General features: G+C 40.4%; 1 protein-coding gene across 1 annotated transcript in view; it reads right to left on the bottom strand.

Moving 5' to 3' along the window:
• Window positions 1-16885, bottom strand: part of TIAM2 (TIAM Rac1 associated GEF 2) — a 130707-nt gene extending 113822 nt beyond the window's left edge. Inside the window, exon 1 of the mRNA XM_049113827.1 lies at window positions 16787-16885. The gene's annotated coding sequence lies outside the window, so the exon portion shown is untranslated. The remainder of the gene's footprint in view (window positions 1-16786) is intronic.
• Window positions 16886-17164: the final 279 nt, after the last annotated feature.

Below are 17164 nucleotides of genomic sequence, written 5' to 3'. Positions count from 1 at the left end.
CTTTAACAGTATGGAGTTTATGAGAGAGGTGGTGAGACCAACAATCCCACAAATATTACTGGTATGTCATTGGAATGTCAGGGAGTTGAGAGGCCCAGCTACATCTGGGCCATAGCAGAAACTGAGAACATTTCGGGGTTTTGTTTCTTTTAATCACCTTTTCAAGCAAAATTACAGAATATAGTTTAAAATAAAATAATCTCAGTGAAAATAATAGCTTTTTCTTATTTTTTTTAGAAATTATTAAAATGCCTTTCACACATTTTCATCCATGTTCTCTCCAGTGTTTTGTTTTGTCTTTTTTTAATGTATTAAATGTTCAGTCCCACCCTTTTCTGCGAAGTCTACAAGTCTACATCAAAATCCCATCCAAAATTTGGCCAACATCCTTGCCTCCATAGACCTTGTGCAGTCCATTTGGTGACTGTCGAAGAGTCACAAGATTCAAATTTGCTAGCATGACTTTTAAATAACCTTTCGTTTTAAACTTTTATGAACAGCAACCCTTCCACAAAAGGGGAGTCCAGGCATGGGTAGGTACTTCCCAGGCTCCATACTAAAACAGAAGACCTTGCACGAGAACCCGGGCTGTTAACCACATGGCTTCTCAGTGACTCAGAGATGTGCAGGTAAGGCACATGCTTCAGTAAATCAGAAGCAGGCATTGCACTCCTGAACTCAATCACATTCTGTGACCAAAATATACCATGGTAATTATACCTAGTGATTCTTGGCAAAATATTTCTTCATTATACACTGCTCCTTTTAAGTTAAAACGTGAACAGGCTTAAACCACACATATTTTTCCCCTGCTTTGAATAGGTGCTTTCCTCACCCTTATAAATGTGTCACTCTTCTACTCCATCTCAGCCTGAAGCCCGAGTTGAGAGCTCATTTCTCTCAGTTGAAGGCTTAAGGCTACAATTAGTTGTTCTAGGGTCCACAAGTAAAGCTAAACCAGTCATTGCCAAACTTTTCCTTAAATTCTACGATTATTCACAGCAAAAGCAAAAAGATTTTGGCTGGCAAATTTACAAAAACTTTCAGGGAAAAAAAATGAATAGCATTAGGTGTAGTTTAAATTTCATAATTTACAGGAATTTATAATTGTGAGATACCTCGAGGAGATGGACACACAGAGTGGGGAAGGGTCTAATGTGTCCTGAGCTTCTGTGTCCCAGGCCCACCTGGGACACGAGAACCCCAGAACCTTGCAGGATCATCCCTACTGCCTCCAAAGAGTAGGAATCCAATCTGGAAATTTTAAAATATTTTTTAACATAGGCATTACATCTAAATAATTTTAAATGTTTCTGTACTTTTCAACCTGAAATGATCTTTTTTTTTTTTTTTAAGTATAATTTAACTTTTAGGCTTATCTTCTAGAAGAACAGTTGTAATTTATGTCCCTTTCATAAAGAAAGCACTGAAAAAGTCTTTCTCTGGAGGTATCCTTATTCCAGGCATTAAAGGCTGGCCCAGCTGGGAATGGGGCCAGCAGAAAGAAATGAAAAACTTAACTTTTAAATTAACTAAGGAACTTTAAGGTTACAATGTAGTTTTTCCATTTCACTGTGTTATAAAAATCATCACACAGGAAAAATCTGCTTTCTTGGTGGTATAAACTTCATGGTCACAGTCCTAAATATCCACTGGAATTCAGTATACCTTCCCTGAGGCACCTGGGTGGCTCAGTCGGACAAGCCTCTGACTCTGGTTTAGGCTTAGGCTGTGATCTCATGAGTCATGAGAATGAGCCTCACGATAGGCTCCACACTCAGCCTGGAGTCTGCTTAAAGATTCTCTCCCCTGCCCATCTCCCTGAGAAAAAAAGAAAGGAAAGAAAGAGAAGGAAAAGAAAGAGAAAAGACAGAGAAAAGACAGAGAAAAGGAAGAGGAGAGGGGAGGAGAGGGGAGGAGAGGGGAGGGGAGGGGAGGGGAGGGGAGGGGAGGGGAGGGGAGGGGAGGGCAGGGGAGGGGAGGGGAGGGGAGGGGAGGGGAGGGGAGGGGAGGGGAGAGGAGAGGAGAGGAGAAAGGAAGGGAAGGAATGGAAGAAAGAAAATGCTTCCCAAAGGCTATGAGGGTGAGCCATGGTGACCAAGGCCAAGAGGGGAGAAGGGCACTCAAGATCACAGAACAACCAAGTGGCACCTTCCTGAAGCTTCAATTTCATCTAATGCTAAGTAATTTCATAATTGCTTCAATAAAGGAATATAACAAGAATTAAATATAAAACTCACATGTTTAAGGTAAAATATAGAAGTCCAACAACATTTAGCATTTGCATTAGGCTGCTATAACTACCTAATTAGGCATCCTAGGTAAAATACATTAATGCAACATATGTTTAGTGAATACTGTGTTGGATGCTGTTCCAGGCCTTGAGGATATAACAATAAATAACCCACCCTCCCAAAAAAAATTCCTGCTTTCATGGAGCTTTCATTATAGTGGAGAGAAATGAACAATAAATGAGGAAAGTATGTTATTATAAGGTGCTGAGAATTTTAGTAAAAAAAAAAAAAAAAAAAAAACATGAAGGGGGAATAGGTCATGGAGAAGCCATGTGGATTCTGGGGAAAAGGCACTCGATGCAGAGGATGGAAAGTACAAATGCCCAGGGAGGTGAAACAGGCAGGCCACTGTGCCTGGCATGGAAGGGGTCAAAGAAGGGACAGAGAGCCAGGGAGTGCAGCCCAAAGGGACATTTTCAGGCCACTGGCTTTTGTGTTGAGATTAAATGTCATGATTAGAGGGTGGTGTCTACAGAAGGCTCATCAAGGGGCATGTTTCAAGAGACTCACTGTGGCTGCCCTGTGTTAGATGGCTGGCAGCCAAGTGGAAGCTGAGGTGGGATGGGGGACAATGAGGCTGATTCAGGTGAAAGATGATGTGGGCTGGACTTGGTGGGAGTGATGAGGAGTGGTCTGAGTCTGGATACAGTGGACGGAAGGGCCAACAGGATTCCCAGGTGGATGGGCCTGAGTGATGACAGGCCAAGAAGGCTGCCATGATTTTCAATCTGGAAGAATGGGGAAGGCATAGCAGAGGAGGCTTAGGAGGAAGACAAAGAGTTGGGTTTTAGATGTCTGTTGAAAGTGGCAATATTGAGCTGACAGCTGGACACAGAAGCCAGCGTTCAGGGAAAAGGTGGGCTTGAGGTACAAATTTGCTACTCATCATATGAAGGTGGTATTTGAAACATAAATGGATGAACTCCCCAAGGGAGTAAATAAAGGGAAAAGAAGAGGCCCTGGGGTGCTCCCCCATGAAGAGGTAAAGGAAATAAGGAGACGCACACACAGATGAGGGAAACAGAAGGAACAGTCAATGAATCCAATTAGGAGGAGACCAAGAAAATACATTGCCCTTAAAACCAACCAAAAAATGTATTTAAGGGAGGAGACTGTGAGGAAGTGACAAATGTTTCTAATAGTTCAAATAACAAGGACTGAGAAAGAACAAAGCACCGAACCTAGCAATGTGGAGGTTGATCCATGAACCTGACCAGAGTGGAGCAGAGGTGGAGCACAGTGGATTGGCGTGAGTGTGAGGATGAGGTCAAGGAAACCAAAGAAGATGGTGGCCGGCAAGAACTCGCTCCTGTTTTACTGTGACAGGGACAGAGGAACCAATGGGTTCCTCTGGGGAAGGATAGAGGATAGAGGAATGGGGAAGGATAGAGGAATCCAAAAAAGGGTGATGGTCACTGATGTGTGTCTGTCTGTCTGCCTGTACATCTTCAGGAGAAATTCCAGCATTTGAACAGGAATGATTGGAGAGAAAATGTGCTGTGTGGGGAAGGGGGAAATGTTTTTCTTAAGTAGCCAATGGGGAAGGACTCTCACAAGAGGAAGACCTGGCCCAAGGGCAACCGCTCTGTACTAGAGAAATTTTAGAAAAAAAAAATTTTGAGAACACCACTGTATAGACATAGTAGAGCACCAGGATGCAACAGCATTAATTCCAGTGCAGGACTCTTTGGGAAACTGCATATTACTGTATCTTCTTATCATTTCCATTTTTCTCCTATAAGTCACATGTTGGGGAAAAAAAGATAAGTGAAGGTCTTTGCTAGGTGCTGGTTATGTCTAGGGTGTTTTGTCACTGTTTTGTATTTCACCTGTCTGGCTGTATTTGATTCATTTGCAACTAAGCTACCAATGTTTAATGGAACACATCTGCATATACACATGCGTGTGTATTCCATGAGTTTATGCACACTTTTCATGACGCTCTTTACTCTCTGTTCACTTTTACTGTCCTGAGTTTTCCTGGTTTGTGACTGTGTTTAATGAGTCTTTTCACTTGTAACTTCACCTTCTAGGAGTGGCTACAGATGACTTGAAAATATTTTCATTCTCTCTGCCCAGAGCTCCTTATAGTCGTCTTTCTTCATATGAACTCTTGGTTTCTGTCCTTCCCAGCGCATAGACTCGGCACCCCTTAAGCCCTTCTACACATCTCCATTTTAGAAACCCTGCTCTAACAGTTCTATCACTATAGAGATGTGTCACAGTCAAGTACAAAAACAGGATAAGGAGTATTTTTCACTTTCCAATGTTGTCCTAAAGATAGCCAGGATTTTTAAGCCCTTATTTAAGTCTTAGGAACGCCCTGGACCAACTCCTTCCTGACATTATCTGTAGCACCTACTCCATCCCTTTCCTACAGTGAAATGATAACTTGGTCTATCACTTTATATGTGGTTTATTTTTCTGAAAGTGCCTTGCACTACCATGGCACTAAAATAAAGCCCATCTGCTATTTTTCTGTTCCCTTCCATGCCTCCTTCTATTAAGGGTCAGAACTAACAAATCCTCAACAGTCTACTATGGGAATAGGATCATGAAAATGAAAAAACAAAAACAAAAACAAAACAACTCTAAGGCTAAACCAAGAAGACTGGCAGATGAAGTCTAACCAGAGCTATCTTGTCACCAGAGGTTAGAGCAGCATGTGTGCCCCTAAAATTTTCTCTGGCAACAAATCAATAGGAACGATTGCCCCCAACTGAGTGTACAGCTTTGAATTTCATTAGGATAAGATATATAAAGACAAGTCTTGTCTCCCAGTAGAGCTTTGAGTCTGTCTGGGCTGATATGTAGACAGCTGAGTAAAAGAAAGAAAGAATGGAGGGAGGGAGGGGAATGGATGGGATGTGTATGTAAACATACATCTACACACGTACAGACATATGTATATATGCGTGCCTCTACATTTACAAAGATGGAGTAGGACATACTAAAGTATTTCCAATTCAAGAAATAGGTCTAAAGGAAGGAGCTAACAGGACACCTGGTATCCTGTCCCAACTCAGCAACTAACCATCTTGGAACTTTGGACAAGCCACGTCAGTTCTGTGGTTTTTCCAGTTTTCCCATTTGAAAATTGTGCAAGGGCCCTTTTCAGCCTGACAATAATGTGGGTTATAAGTAGCTGACAATAGTGTATTATATATTCCTGGGCCACTGACGTTACAGCCTCCTACCATTTATAAGCCTATTTTAGATAGGACTGAGTAATAAAGACACTCACTCTGCCATTATCAGAATTCAAACCATTATAAACACAATGTTTCTTACTTGTATGTGTCAACAGTCAGAGATTCAGGATGATCTGCTACATTATTACTACCTTTCTCCATCTTTAATATTGGTGCTATTACTTTTGATTCCATACAAGTTTTTTTTGAGTCTTCCCAATAAAGCCATTTTTATCTTGGCCCTTACCAAAGGTATACTTAATCTCAAATTTAAAAATGCAGACTATCACTTAAAAACTTTTTAATGTCCATAAAGATCTTGTTTTGAATGTTCCATAAAAGTGATTTTTTTTTTAAAAATCTCACAGCAGAGTTAAGGATCTCACTAACTCAGTTTATCATCTCCACGTAAATAAATCTCACAAAGTGGGCCAAACATGGAGATATGTATAGGCACAGAAGAGTGTCCCATCCAACATTTAAGGAGCATGTGCTTTCCTTTTCAGACTTGCCCCTGTGTTCTTCCCACCTCCTTCTGATATCTACAATAAAAAAGAGATTACAGCGACCTGGCACTAACCTTAAATCTCTGAAAAAGAGGATATGTGTCTTCTCAAACACAACTGTAGGCCACCAAGACAGAAAATATCTACTTTACTTGGTGGTTAAATGAGGGACCACTTTGGAAGGATAATCTCTTGGCAAGGGGCCTAATCTTATCGTGCACTTCCAAGCATCCCTGAACAGGCCCGGTCTAAGGAGAAGCCTTTGCAAGTTACTCCCTCTGCACTGAAATATGGAAAGAAGGGTGTTATCTATTCGCATTCAAAACACTGTTTACAGTCTGGTTGGTTTGGATTGGAGTCATAGGTTCTTCAATGGACTTCAGTTTCTGTCGACAAGCTCTGGTAAAAATCAAAGCAGTTGACAAGTGTTAATCGGACTAGAGAGGAAGACAGCACTCTGTCCCTGGTCGAAATGGTTGCCAGCTCATCAGAGCCACCCTTTCCAGATCCGAAGGAAAAGTAATGAATAAAACTATTCATTTTTTCTATTAATTCGAACCTACCTGAACAGTCCTCACCACTGCCCTATCCCAAAAAGACATTTCCGTAAAGGAAGTGAAGGACTTGACAATGTGCACTATATCCATACAGTGGATACACAGTGAAACGCACACACTGCCTATCCTAAAATAACTCACAGCCCTATTATACTGAAAGTAAGAAAAAACTGTAGAATCCCTAAGTGAGATAGAGGGCTACAATGAAATATTTAAATGTGTTAGGAAAAACCCTAGCGGCTCTGCAGCAGTACCCCTACTTTCCAGAAATTCTATAAATAATCTTCCAAGTTACAATGACTTCAAAAAAGCTTCCTATTTCTGTCTCTCCACCTACCAATTTTCTGAGAATTACATGCTTGGCCAAATAAACCTAAAGCTGAGGAAGTACTATGCCAAGCCAGGGTTCCTCAGTCCCTGCTGATAAGCTCAGGATTCAGACAAATGCCTAATGAATGAGTAGCTTCTGAGGGGATTGTGACATGAATCATTCATTCTACTTGAACCAGGTACCACCCCACACACACAGATTACAAGGGATTTCATATCTTTTTCAGAAAGTTCAAGACAAAGCTGAAGGACAAACATTAATGAACACTGAACATCAAATTACAAGCTTGAAAAGAAACTCTTAAACCAAATAGCTTCACTAAGCTCAAAACCAAGGCCTGATGAGGTTATATAAGAACCAGGAAACTACAAAATACAATCTCTGCCACATTTTAATTTCCCTTTGTGCCCTAAAAGAATTAAATGGTAAAGATAAAGTAATAGTCATTAATGCTTTAACATGATCAGACTGAGAAATGACACTTTCTTGAGCTATCAGAAAAAATAAATCCATGCAACATATGCCTTTAGCTTTTGGAGAATTATTAGTTAAATGGCATGGGCAACTGTATTAAATGACCAATAGGTGTTAGAAGGCATATACACTCAGATTTGAGGATCAGAGAGCCTTACACAGCCTAAATACAAAATAATGTAAAACAAAGTAAAGGTCAGCGCACAACGAAATATTCCCCAAAGGAGTGTTTCAAGACACATTTAAACCTCACATATAAAAATTAAGTCTCAACTCCAGAAGGGGGAAAATAAACATTTATAACCTACCTTTGCCAAAACTTCGGATGTAGCCAGTGTTTCTCAGGCTCTTTTAATTAGTAGAAAAAGTTTCACCAAGTCAGGGTCTGTGTACAAATCCACAAACTCTCTCTTCTTTCTGCCCATGGTAAGGCAGGAAACAGTGCTGAACACTTCAAATGCTCGGCCGTTAAGAGCTAAAAACAGATCCTGTGCAATGCTGGATATATTTTTGTCTGCTAGCTACACACCCTCATCATGTTCAATTTTTTCCATTGGTGGAAGAGTATGATGCAGACTTAACCAGAAAGTGGTTTTCCATGGGCTGCCTGAAGCGATTAGCCAGGACAGCCTGCCATCATGCCTTGGAGCCGCCAGGCTCACCCATGACTGGGCTGCTGTTGGACGCACATTCCAGAATTACCACCAAAGTTCCATAGGAACGCAGCCCCAAAGTTTGCTGAATAAAGGTTTACTCACTTGAAGGGAGTCTCAGTTGCTTTTTTAAAGCCTTTCAGCAGTAAGAATACACACCTACCATCCTTGTGCTTAGAGCAGTAGTAAACATTTTGTCTCTAAAACCACAGCTGGAATGTCACGGTCATAAAAACCCTGCCTCAAGAGCAGCCCTTCAAAATAATTTTGCAATTTGCAAAATATCGGGTATACGCTTACTCTGTGTTCCTTGCTAGAGTTATTTCATTTTTAAGTTAGCTGTGCTACAGTGTCCTACGTTGGAAGTACTTGTTATCCCAACAGGTCACTATTTTTATGAAAAATAAGCACTAAACTGCCTTTTAAAGTAAAGTGACAGACCAAGCATTCAAGTATTTTGAAGTCTTGCTGTATCTTTTGATATAAGGCTTTCAATTTAAAGTACACCCAACAGGGAAAGCAACAGTTTCGAACGATTTTATAGCAATTCTTGGGAAAGGTACGCTAACAGGGAGAACAGGATTACATCTGTGTAGTGCTTAAATTTTTTAAATTATGACATCTTTTTAAGGTAGTATTGTCATTATTTTTTAAACATGAATGGATCTACGCCTGCAACTGACAAGATTCTTAATATTCAAGACCTGATTGTACTACAGACATATAAGCTTTTAACTCCTTGCCTTGCATGAAAAACAAATCACTACATATGCATATACACACATAAAAATACATGCACACACACATTTTTTCCCCATATAGGTTTCATGTAGTTAATACCTGCTTGAAGATAATACTTTCTGATTTTAATTAGCAAAAATAAGAGCCATTACATAAGGTCATCTGTCCAATAGCTATAAAAACTAGTCTAACCTCTACAAAACTTTATTAATGAACACAGAGCCAAACAATTTTTAGTGCCAGTGGAGCACAACCTGAAAAATTGCCTATTCCAACCCCCTCATTTTACAGATAAAAAAAAGGAGGCCTGAAGTGACTTTTCAAGGTCACAGAGCTGGTCAGCAGCAGGCAGCAGAGCCAGGACAGGCCACTCAAGTAACCACAACCCCCAAGACTGAAGTCAGAAGGTTGCCACGGAAGCCAAGTCAGAAAACATGGGGATTCCCAAAATGTTGATTTGATGTTTGTGTGCACATGCACATATGCATGTGTGCGCATGTAAAAAATATCCTGGGCTGGGCATATGGCTGGCTCAGTTGGTAGGACATGCAAGTCTGAATCCCCAGGTCATGAGTTCAAGCCCTATATTGGGCATGGATCCTACTCAGGGGAAAAAAAAAAAAAAAAAAAAAGCCTGAGGAAATAGAGAAGAAAGAAGGCTAAGTCATCAAGGAGTACCATTTGTTACTAAAATAAAAGTAAAATTAGATATCAGTCAGCATAAAAAGTAGTTTCTTGAGACAGAAGAACTACCCCTGATTATAAAGGGAGATAGAGGAGAATTAGGGAAGAAGGAAGTTTAAGAAGATATGCATCTCAATGTGAAAAATGTATAAGAAAAACAATGAACTGTGTGGAAATATTCGCATGCCCCTATTCTAGTCCTGCCCCTAGATTTTTTTTTTTAAAGATTCATTTATTTGAGAGAGAGAGAACATCTGCATACACATGAGCAAGGGGTGAGCAGAGGGAGAGGGAGAAGCAGACTCCCCAATGAGCAGGGAACCCCACCTGGGGCTCAATCCCAGGACCCCAAGATCATGACTGAGAGAAGGTAGATGCTTAACTGACTGAGCCACCCAGGCACCCCTGCCTCTAGATTTTAAGACATTTCTGACCTTTTCATGCATGTTATATGTAGATCTGCTGATGCCAGAACTGTCTGTAGGACTGAATTGTCTCCAATATTCCTCATACATTTCCAGTGGGTTTGCATTCCATTTTCTAATCACTGAGGTCACCCAAAGAACTTTAATTTATGGGTGAATGAAGTCCCTTGGGGTTTCAAACTATGTAAGATTTTTTTTAATTCTTTAAATTTTGCCCAACTACAATAAAACACTCTTGATTTAGTACTCCAACCCAAAAAAAGTCAGCCTATCTCTAAACCGTATTACCTGTTTAATTGTGAGATAATAATGTAACAGGACATTCATGTTAACAGGCATCTAAAATTAAATTCCTTGGCAAAGATCTCCAAGAATTACATACATTACTACTTAAGAAGTATTCTATCTTCACACATACAATGCAGAAGGACACATATAAAAATAAATACAGCAACATACTAACAATTATAGAATTCAAGTGTTGGTGTTCTCTGTACAGTTCTTTCAACTTTTCATATTTTTGCAAATTCTCTTAATAAAAAGTTGGTGGGAAAGATATATGTGTGTACACACACACATGCACAGAGTCAAACTCCTATAAAAACAGAAAATAGAAAAGTGGCTGCCAAGGGCTGGGGGAAAGAGGGAGAGGTTGCTAAAAACCTTTGTTACAGGGGCCCCTGGGTGGCTCAGTAGGTTGGGCGACTGACTCTTGATTTCAGCTCAGGTCATGATCTCAGGGTCCTGGGATAGAGCCCAGCTCCACACCAGTGGGAAGTCTGCTTCCCCCTCTCCCTCTGCACCTCCCTCTCCTCCCTCTAAAATAAATAAATCTTGAAACAAAAAACAAAAAACTGTTATAGATGAGTAATGTCTGAGGACCTAATGTGAAACATGGTGACTACACTTGTTAACACTGTATTGCGTAACTGAAATTTGCTGAGAGTAGAACTTCAGTGTTCTCTCTCACATAGGGCAAATAGTGAGGTGACAGATGTTCTTAATGAACTGGATGGAGAGAATCCTTTCACACAGTATACATAGGTCAAATCACAATATACCCTTTAAATATCCTACAATTTTTTATTTTATTATAAGATTTTATTTATTTATTCATGAGAAATGGAGAGAGAAAGGGAAACAGAGACAGAGGAAGAAGCAGGCTCCCCTCAGAGCAGGGACCCCAATGCAGGACTGATCCCAGATGCCAGCTGAGCCACTCAGATGCCCTAAATACCCTAAAATTTAATATGTCAATTATACCTCAAAAAGGTCAAAGTTTTAAAAACTATCATGTTTTTAATAAAACCTAGTCTTAGTCAACACCAAGCAAAAATTGTTTCTAACCTGATTATAACCAAGGACATGAATATCTTACATTCTGTCACATGACTAATCGCAATTCATTAAAAAAAAAAAAAAAAAGGCCACAAAGTATGGTAAAAATACCTCAGGTTTCAATATCAGTAGATCTGAGTTAGCAATTCATCTTAGTGACTTTAGAAGCTTTCTGAATCGTACCTTCATCATAAAAATGGGGTTGATGATAATAATGTCCATCCCCAATAATAGATAAGGATGTATTAATCTATAGTTACAAGAAAAATGGACATTGAAATACATCTTTTAAAGTAACATGAGAGAGGGAGGCACCTGGGTAGCTCAGTGGCTGAGCATCTACCTTTGACTCAGGGCATAATCCCAGGGTCCTGGGATTGAGTCCCTCATCAGGCTCTCTGCAGGGAGCCTGCTTCTCCCTCTGCCTATGTCTCTGCCTCTCTCTCTCTGTGTCCGTCATGAATAAATACATAAAATATTTAAAAAATAAAAGTTTTCCTTTATTTATTTTTTGGGGGTGGAGAGAGAATGTGTCCACATGAGCCAGGAGGAGGAGTGGAGGGAGAGGGAGAGAGAATCTTAAGTAGGCTCCACACTTACCACGGAGCCCAACACAGGGCTTAATCTCACAACAGTGAGATCATGACCTGAACTGAAATCAAGTGCTGGATGCTTAACTGACTGAGCCACCCAGGCTCAATAAAGTTCTCTTTTAATGGACTTTTTTCTATAGGTGCATTATATCCAAATTAAATACACTTTGACTATTGACAATTATTGATAATGTATCAACTCCTAAATTTTGAAATTAAATAGAATGCTTTATAACAAGAGGCAATATTTTTATATAAATGATAAAAAATTGTATTTAAAAAACCATGCTACCAAAAATAAAAGTACAAAATGAGCTTCCACTAAGGTAAAAATAAAAATTTTCTGTAGAAAAAAATCATTTAGGAAATACACTTATAAAGACAAACCACTGGACACATACACATCTGTTTGTAACATTTTTGAAAGACTCTCTTGGAACATTTAAGAAAGTATAAGTAACCTGTCCAAAATTAAATGTAATCAATTAAAAAGTATTCTATTCAGCATCCCACTCCATGCACAATATTTTCTTTTTATGGACTGAAGTGAAATTGTTTGAGCTGAAAGGTTCCTAATCAGTTTAATACAGAGAATAATTGAATCTGAGTTTTCTAACAGACCACAGAGGTCATCCCACTAGACCCATCTCATTTCTATTTTGAGACCCTCCTACAGTATCCTGACAGATGGGCCACTCTCTCCTATCCAAATACACTGACGGATGGGAAGTTCACAGCTCCATTAAGGCACATTCCATTGTTTAAAAACCAACTGATGGATGAGAACTCCTTGTAGGGATTTTTAATCAGTCATCCTCAAAATCCCACTAATTAAGTTAGTTTTTCCGTCATTATCAACACATATCCTACTCTCTCTTCCTCCCAACCATCCTGCAAACAACAGAAGTCCAATTTCATGGCGTGCTTTCTTCTAATTTATCTGCATAGTGAGACCAGAACCACCCCCTGCAAAACAGACCTCACATGCAAAACCAGCCCGTATTCTTCCCTAAACATCAAATGTAGAACGAAAAGAGTCCTAAGACCTCAGTCTGTGTCTCAGTGGGCTAAAAGGGCAGTGCTCTAATCCCACTCAAAGTCAATGAGGTCACAGGCCCTCGCCTGTTTGGTGCCACTAAGTTGGGGAAGTGTCAAGGGGTCCACTGGAGAGGGCAGAAAGGAACCTCATTCCACAGCCCACACGTGTGCAAATTACACACTGCTCCCACGTCACTCAACCAGTGGTCCCAACAATTGACCTTGGAGAAGACGAGTAAGCTTGTTGCCAAGAAAGAAGAAATGACCTAAAATAGAAGTAAAAAGGTTGTGTCTGTACACAGAGGGAAAACTTTACTGCCCAGGTTAGAGATTGCACACACATAGTCGCGGCCCTTTAAATGCATGAAACGATGGAGGCCAGAGTACTATATTCTTAAGAAACAGAAGCCATCTGTTTGCAAATTAGGCTTGTACAAGTATTCTTCAGCACACACACAAAAAAGTTCTGTTCTATTTTTCTGGAAACCTGAAACCCTACAAAAATATTTTTAGTTTTTCCACTACTAATACAGAAGAAGATAGAACTTTTCCAGTTTACTCCAAACTCCACTAAAAGAAAAACAACTTATGTAAATGAAACATAGCATTGGACACTCGGTGTTGGGGAGACATGAAGTGGTGAATAATATGGCAGACCGGCCCTCGCCTGCCCCACCTGACAGGGCCAGCAGCCACGGAGCCCCACTGTCCACCGCCACCCAGGAATGTAGAACCCTATGCTGCTAGTTGAACTGCATTTTTAATAATCACTGAGCATGCTGGTTTATATGAAATTTTCACTTTTTAAAAGGTAGGCAACTAATTTAAACATCTTTAAAACACTTGTCAGGAGCACATTTTGCAGGCCCAACAAAGCTTACCCACAGCGCAGAAGCAGCCAGAAGCCCACCAGTGTGCCACGTCTGATGGAAATGGTAAGACACAAACAGGAAAATTTTAAATCCTGAATAAAGTTTTAACAGCAAGCCATCAGCAGTCTCAGCTCCCTGACTTCAGAAAGCTAAATCCTGGGTCTCTATGGACATACATCCACAAACAACCAACCTGGCCAAGACAACCAGATGTGCACACAGGATTTCAGATGGGGGGCTGCTTATACAGAAGAGGGGTCATAACAGGCCATACAGGCCAAGACAGCCCCCTTCCTGAGCAGCAGAGAAATCCTTTCTTGATCTGCAGCCCAGCAGCTTCTGGACCCACCCACACTGGGAAGTTCACTACGGCCCAGGGACACCCCTCCTGTCTTCCCCCAGCTCCTAGGCTTCCTTCTACTCATTGATCCTCGCATCTCATCACCACTGCACCCTGCACGCAGGACACTCTCAAGAGCAATATCATGCCAAATACTGTTTTCTTCATCATTACAAATGGGACCCTATTTCCAAACACTCCTAACCATGATCACAGTTGTCCAGATAGTAACATCCTTCTTAGATCTCATCCTTCTTCTTAGAAAGAAGGAAACGAAAAATCATGAAGCCCTGTGCCAAGAGTGTTAGGTGAGTTTTCTACACCTAGATGAATTTCTGTTCATTTAATTCTCATAGTAATCCTCATTGATTTGTATTAGCAGTGCTAATGCAGATGGGGAAACTGAAGCTAAGCACAACTAGAAAACCCAAACCAAGTCTGTCTGATACCAAAGAGACAGCAATATTGCCATACTTATGGAAAATGGCGTATCTGTATTTTATTGCTATGACAACTAATTAAAATTATTAATGATTATAAGCAAGCCTTTCTTTTCTGCTAACTTCGGGTATGGTCTCTTTTCATCTACATGACACAAAAGTAAATGCTCAAAATCCTATCTCCACTTTATGAACAGTATCCAAACATATTACTTGTAAACCTAGTTGATGTATTTAATATATAAACTTCTGAGTATATACTAAATAAAAAAACAGAAATTTATATAACATGTATACTAACATGAGAAAAATGCTCATATTACCCTCATCTTGCAGAAGAAGAAAATGAGGCACCAAAGCTTAAAAAGCCTGCCCTAGGTCACTGAGCCAGGAAATGTCAGAGACAGGATTCAAAAAACTCAGGCAATTTGACTCAAAAAAACAAACAAACAAAAAGAAAAACCTAAACTTTAGGCTTTTCAGAATAGGTGTGTTTCAGTCGTGGTATTTGAACTTTATTAAAGCAGAAATCAAACAGTTGCCAAGGTTAATCAGAAATTCCTTTTAAATATTCTACTGTAGGGGCACCTGGGTGGCTCAGTGGTTGAACATCTGCCTTGGGCTCAGGTCATGATCCTGGGGTCCTAGGATCTAGTCCTGCATCATGCTCCCTATAGGGAGTCTGTTTCTCCCTCTGCCTATGTCTCTGCCTCTCTCTGTGATTGTCTCATGAATAAATAAACAAAATATTTTAAAATAAATAAAATAAAAATTAAAAATAAATATTCTACTGGAGATGATATAAAGTTCAATCACCACAAGAGTTACTAATCACCCTCAAAATTTCTAACTTTAGTAAGTGCTCCCTTTGCAAATAGACCCAAAACATTACAAAACTTCCTTTTCACATGGAAGATAATGCTAAACTTGATAATTCTGTGAGAGAATAACTCACATTTAAAAACAGCTACTAGGGCAGCCCCGGTGGCCCAGCGGTTTAGCGCTGCCTTTAGCCTGGGGTGTGATCCTGGAGACCCAGGATCGAGTCCCACGTCGGGCTCCCTGTGTGGAGCCTGCTTCTCCCTCTGCCTGTGTCTCTGCCTCTCTCTCTCTCTCTCTCTGTATCTGTCATGAATAAATAAATAAAATCATAAAAGAAAGAAAGAAAGAAAGAAAGAAAGAAAGAAAGAAAGAAAGAAAGAAAGAAAGAAAGAAAGAAAGAAAAACAGCTACTAAACAAAGTGAATCTTCAAAACCTCCTCTGGTGCCAACAAATTTCTCACCATCTGACATTGAGCAACTTACACAGTGAGCTACATTTCACTGCTGAACTCATTAGATACTCAGTCACAAAATAGCTACTGTGCACCAGACCCTGTCCTGGGCTGTGGAGCAAAGTGAGGACAGAGAAACAAGCTTCTGACCACACAGAACTTGTGCTCCAGTGACGGTAAGGTTGAACAGCAGGCTGATAAATAAATACACAAGGGAGAAAGCTATCCAGGAAGACAAGCACTTTGCAGAGAATTAAAAGAGGTGGCCACCTTCAGTTGTGTACAGAGAGATGAGCTCTCAGAGGCAGCACCCAAAGATGAGATCCAAAGGGCATGAAGCCGCTCAGGACAAAAGTGCCACTTGGAAAGCTTATGCTTGTATCTGTGAGTCTCAGCGAAGAAAGCATGCACGGCAAATGCTGCAAACATTTCCAGGGAATGACTGGCAACCATTCCAAATACTGCTTTGGGAACGAACTGAACTGTTCAGCTCTCTGCTTTAGTACCTAAACTAGAACCACTCCATCAACCCAGTAAAGCACCTCGGTCAGAATGGAACAGCCTTAACGTAATTGGAATCTTACCTTTCCCTCAGTGTCTTCCTCATGTCCAAGTCTCCTGAGCTCACCTGATCTTACAAGTCCAACATGAAATGCTATGCTCTAGATCTGTTCATCAGCAGGATGTCCTGTTTGGTTTGGAGTTCCAGTGTGTGCTGTATCAGTGTGTGGTACGTGAAGAGACAGAAATGAACACTTGCAATTTATTTCCCCACCTAAGTTCCCAAAGAGGATGTGTGTGCATAACCCCACAGAGAGGGGACCATTCAGTCTATCAAATTAAAGCATGTTTATAATAAGCCACTCATATTTGGTCACTTACTACCTGCAAGGAAATTCAATTTCCGGCCCCAACTTGAGCAATCCACTTTGGCTTTCCCCACCCAGGTCCACGACAAAGAGCAGTAACACGGGAAACAGACATGCAGCTGACATACATTAATACCTCTAAGATACACAAGTCCCTCAAACTTACCCCTAGAGGGAGTGTGAATGACACTTGGTGTTAATCATTCATTCATCCAGAAGATGCTGGCTGAAGAGGTCTCTTTGTAATTCAAGCACAGAGCCCTAGCAAGAGAAAACAAAAAGGGGTAAGAAACCATTTTTTATTACAATTTTATAATTAAAGCTCAATTTCTCAACATTGTGCTGTATCTCGGGCTTGATTCAAAAAGGGAACTAAAAAAAAATCAAAGGTTAAGTGATTAACTAAAAAGGAAATATGAGGGTCCTGCCACAATCTTAATTGGAGAAACAGATTTACTATAACTCCACATGGCCAAGCAGTTTTATAGGTAAATATATGGAGGGAGAGGAAAAGGAGGGAGAGAGAGCAGATGGAGGAGAAGAA

The sequence above is a fragment of the Canis lupus genome, chromosome 1 (genome assembly GCF_003254725.2).
Source record: "Canis lupus dingo isolate Sandy chromosome 1, ASM325472v2, whole genome shotgun sequence".
In the NCBI taxonomy this organism is placed as follows: domain Eukaryota; kingdom Metazoa; phylum Chordata; class Mammalia; order Carnivora; family Canidae; genus Canis; species Canis lupus.
The sequence above is the reverse complement of the archived record's forward strand: the minus strand, read 5'-3'. Positions and strand labels throughout refer to the sequence as shown.